Raw genomic sequence first — 5,290 nt, forward strand, 5'->3', positions numbered from 1 at the left:
AGGAGGAGACGGAAAGCCTAGCAGAACAAAATGAAGTCTGGACTGATGCTCATATTCAGCCGTTTCTTCATGCGTTCTTTACTGGTCTGAACACCACAGAAGAAGAGACAGACACGTCCGTCATGTTAGATAAAGCTACAGGAGCTGGACTCAAGATTTGCTTCGTGTCATCGTCAAAATCTCTAAAGAAAACTGAGCTGCAGAGACACAAGGGGCCACAGACGAAGAAAAACAGGGCGCTCGGAAAAAAAAATAAAAATAAAACGCAGACTCTTGCTGTCAGTCGGCGTAGTGCATGATGGACTCCACGTAGTTCCCGGGGAAGAGGCCGGTGGTGGCGTTCATCACTCCTTCATACCAGCCGTCTTCGTTCTTCTTGATGACGTAGATGATCGCTCCCTCCTGGAAGGACAGCTCGTCCTCCTTATCGGCCGCGTAGTCGTAGATGGCGACCACTAGGGGGAGACAACACACCTACATATTAATGAGGGTTTGGTTCTTGGAAAAGCTTCTGTACCAGGTAATAAGAACTAGAATTTAGAACCTCCTCCTCTCCTTGTCTCCTCTCCTCTCATCTCCTCTCTCCTTGTCTCCTCTCCTCTCCTATCTCCTTGTCTCCTTTGCTCTCCTCTCCTCTCTCATTGTCTCCTCTCCTATTCTCCTCCTCTCCTCTCCTATCTCCTTGTCTCCTTTGCTCTCCTCTCCTCTCTCATTGTCTCCTCTCCTATTCTCCTCCTCTCCTCTCCTTGTCTCCTCTCCTGCTCTCCTCTCCTTTCCTCTCCTCCTCTCCTTCTCTCTCCTTTCATCGCCTCCTCTCCTCTCCTATCCTTTCCTCTCCTTGTCGCCTCTCCTCTCCTCTCTCCTCCTCTCCTCTCCTTGTCTCCTCTCCTCCTCTCCCCTCTCCTTGTCTCCTCTCCTCTCTCCTATTCTCCTCTCCTCTCCTCTCTCCTTGTCTCCTCTCCTCTCCTCTCCTCTCCTTGTCTGCTCCTCTCTCCTTTCATCTCCTCCTCTCCTCTCGTCTCCTCTCCTCCTCTCCTCTCCCCTCTCCTCTCCTCTCCTGTCCTCTCCTTGTCTCCTCTCCTCTCCTCCTCTCCTCTCCTTGTCTCCTCTCCTCTCGGGACACACAAACACACAAATCGCTCTCCAATTATAGTAGTGGGATATATCATTACTATCATTAATAACATGCTTTCAAAAAATGAATACATATATAAGAATTATAATAAGATTTTATCAGTGAGTATAAGTGAAAGCCTCCCTGACACCACTGGTGAAATTGTGTGAAAACTTAATTAAAATCTTTACAAATTCTGAAAACTCACTTAAATGTGATTAAACACCATGGATATATGTTATATATATATATATATATATATGAAGGGCTTCAATCCAAAACACTAGACATCCATTTTGGAAAAACTTTCCTACAAGAAATGTATCAGTCAACAAAAAAAAAAATCCAATGTAACTCTCTTCTGCAAGAATTAAAAAGCCTTTACTGATTTGCCTCTTGCAGCTTGTGAAATTAAAAACGAAAAGGAGTCGAGCTTTTAATGCAGGAACATTTTTAACCTTGCAACATGCAGCTGAACAAATGAAGGTTTTTCAATATCCTTATGCCACAAAGTTGCAGTTTGTTTCTGAAGATCACCTCTCATCTCTACGCCAAAGCAGCCTCAAAAACAACAGAAAAGATTTTAACTTTATCAGTACCTCATAATAGGATTTATTTTCATGCCAGCAATAATTTTGGACTGTAACACATCATTTTCCCCAAATGGTTTGTGATCTGGTTTTGGACTGAAACTCATCTTCCTGTGTGTTCACCTTTCTCCTGGTAGGTCCTCGGGGCCCAGGGCGGGTCTTCCTCAGCGTACGGGTCGCTGTACTCTACTACCGATGACTCCTCCTCTTCCTGTCCGTCCTCCAATGGCTGAGCAGCAGGCTGGGGCTCCTCGGACTCCGATTGGCTCTCGACAGCTGGGGGAGGAGGGGCATCCGAGACTGAAGAACAGACACGTACATGTAAAAACAGACACACACATGTAATGTACACATACATGCAAGGTGTAACCACATACTGTACACACATGTAATAATAAACTTTATTTGCATGGCCCTTTTCAAAGGCAGAGTTATAACATGTGTTATAGCAGTGCTGTAACATAAAATAAAATGAGTATTAATGTGCATATAAATTCAGTTTTCAGAAATGATTTGAAAGATGATCCTAATTCTGCTAGTCTAAGTGATGCATACACACACACACACACACACACACAGACACACACACTTACACACACACACACAAATGTAGATGAAGCCAGATGCAGACATACACACACAAATATTACAAAAGAAAAACAACATATAATCATAATGTGTGCAAAAAAAAACCAAAAAAAAGAAACATGTTGCCAACTGAACACACACACACACACACACACAACACACATATCTGCAGATGCACAAACACACACACACACACACACACACACACACACACACACCACACACACAGACGGCACTACTTACTGGACTCTTGAACTCGAGCAACGAAGCCCATCAGAGGAAGCTGGGGAGTGAACTGGAGGAGGGAGGGGGGAGGGGGGGAGGCTGCACACACACACACACACACACACACACACACACACACACACACACACACACACACACAGAAAGAAAAAGAGAAAGAAAAAGAGAAAGAAAAAGAGACAGACTGAAACAGAGACATAAAACAACTTTGCGCGTTGGCGGCTCCAAGTGGCAGCAAGAAGAAGAAGAAACAGTTTGAAAGCTGTTTGAACTTCAACACCCAGAAATCCTGTGCAGTGAAGGTCAGTGAAGGTCAGTGAATGTCAGTGAAGGTCAGTGAAGGTCACACGGCTCGCTCATGTTCACCGAGCGGCCGGTCTGTGACGCTTTTACACCGAAGGAAGCCAAAAGATCTGATATGAGTCCAGCTGTCCACACCTGACAGCAGAGTTTAACCTGGGCAGGTGAGTCTCTGTCTCGGCTGGTGGGGATTTAGGCCGAGAAGACTCGATCTTTACATGCAAATCTTACCTAGTGAAGCTTTGAATTCATTTTAAATTTCTTCCAAACCCAACAGAAAACAGATCCTGTCTTCCTCTGGTGCAACACTGGGCCTTTTATGTATCAGAAGTACAACAGTTTTGCTTGTCTAAATCTTGTCTTCATCTTTTAGGATTCAGGTCTGTGTTCAGGAAGTTTCAATTGATATTTTTCTAAACTTTTTGGCCATTCTCCAAACTCTAACAACTGGAAATTCTAAAATTCATCCTCCAGACTTTCCCCACCTGTTCACCATATCGTGGCTGTCAGGTGAAAACTTTGCAACCTCCAATTTTGGTGACTTTATTGTTTTTGGTTTTTTTTACGTTAAACTGAAGGATCACATGGTTCCTCTACAGGCTGAGAAAACTCTACAGCCCCTTGGTCTTTTAAACCCTTTCAAAACCCAACTGGATGAAGTCAGAAATACACGGTGGTCAAGCTGAAAACAAAGCTGTGTTTCTTAGTTTTTGGAGATGATGGAGTGATGCGTCCGTCATGAAACCGTCACAGAAACCAGGATCATTACAGCTATGTATAGACCTATTTTAGACCAAGCAGTAAATACATTATTACAATGAATAAACATCTGTAAATACCAAAAATATGCACCAGAGAAGTCCTGTAGACTAGCCTACAAGATAATTATCTGAGCACAAGAAGTAATTTCAACATTGCGTCTATGCGTAGCTCTCATATAGTCCAGGATAATTTTGTCTATGTATAGACATCTAATAAACTTTCACTTTTCAACCCCATTTAAACCTAATTTAGCCTAGACGGCTATGGGCCATTTAGACGTGTTTTAAATGTCTAATCAACGTAAAATTGCTCAGTGGGGGGCTTTGCTTAACCTGGGTTCCATCTGATTCTGTGGTACTATTGTATATCATTGTATAATACTGATGTTTCTACTAGGTGTTTTAGTGTAAAAAAGGGAAATTAGTAGCATATACATGTCACTCCCTTTTCCTGCCTGCCTCCTAGCCTAGACCTCAGGACCACAATGGAAATAAGTCATGTGACTTTATTGCGATATCCTGATGAATTTCAGTACCGTATGTACATTTGTACATTGTATTTTAATTTATCGAATAAAGTCAATCAATCAACTACTGACTATTAAATGGTTAAATGTACTATAGGGAACTATTCTATGTACACTACCAGTCAAAAGTTTGGACACACCAAATTTTTTTTTTTTTTTTTTTTTAACTATTTTCCACATTTTAGAATAATAGTAAAGACATCAAAACTGTGACCAAAAAAGTGTTAAACAAATCAAAACTATCTTATATTTTAGATTCTTTGCCTTGATGGAAAGACAAAGGCTTTGGAAAGAAATTCATACACAGGATCAACTTCACTATTTATATTTGTCTAAGAAACACATTTCAAGCCTTTAAGCAGAAGCCTTTAGATCAAAATGGCTTTAAGAGAATGAGAAACACAGATCATCCAGTCAGGTGTCCAGACTGGTGACTGGAAGTGTGTGTAGTGTATATTGTTAGTTTTACGTACCTGGGCTCTGGTTGTAGTAGGGTCCACCGTTGACCTGGTTCTGCGGTGTGATTGGCTGTCCGGTCACAGAGGGGGGGCGGCGGTAGGGCAGGGACCCGCCCACCTGGGGAGCCTGCGGTCTGGGCTGAGGCCGGTTCATACTGTAGAACTGAGGGACGATGCCACCTACACACAGGAAAATAAAGGTGTGAACTGGAATCGAAAAGTTCTTCGGAGTGATGCCACAGAAGAACCATTTCTGGTTCCACAAAGAACCTTTCAAGAAATATATGGTTTCAAAGAACCATATAAGGTTCTTTGGGATAGGCTATTAAAAAGTTCTTAATTCTTAGTTAGGCTATTGGATGGTGGGTGATGGTGTAAATGTGGAAAATAACCAAACCCCTCTACTGTATATTGTGCAATTGCAAATGAGGCTATAGAAGGACAGATAAAAACACAATGCAGGAGTCTAGTGCAGAAATGGTTCTTTAAAGAACCTTGGTCTGAAAGGTTCTTTGTGGAACCAGAAATGGTTCTTCTATGGCATCACTCCCAAGAACCATTTTCAGCACCTTTATTTTTCTGTGTGTAGGACAGAACGGGGGGGTTGTTGAATTGTTGTAACACAATTTTGGTGGTTTTTATATTTTAAGATTCTTTTATAGGCACTTTGCCTTTATTTGACAGTTCAAAGTAGAGAGAGACAGGAAAG

At 42.2% G+C, this 5,290-nt stretch overlaps 1 pseudogene; it reads right to left on the reverse strand.

Moving 5' to 3' along the window:
• Positions 1–279: 279 nt before the first annotated feature.
• LOC139665004 (abl interactor 2-like) overlaps positions 280–5,290 on the reverse strand; it is a 29,839-nt pseudogene continuing 24,828 nt past the window's right edge.

Source organism: Centroberyx affinis, unplaced genomic scaffold, assembly GCF_046629955.1.
Source record: "Centroberyx affinis isolate AG114_WGS23_722 - 3 ecotype Tasmania unplaced genomic scaffold, CSIRO-AGI_Caff_v1 ptg004416l_1, whole genome shotgun sequence".
NCBI lineage: Eukaryota > Metazoa > Chordata > Actinopteri > Beryciformes > Berycidae > Centroberyx > Centroberyx affinis.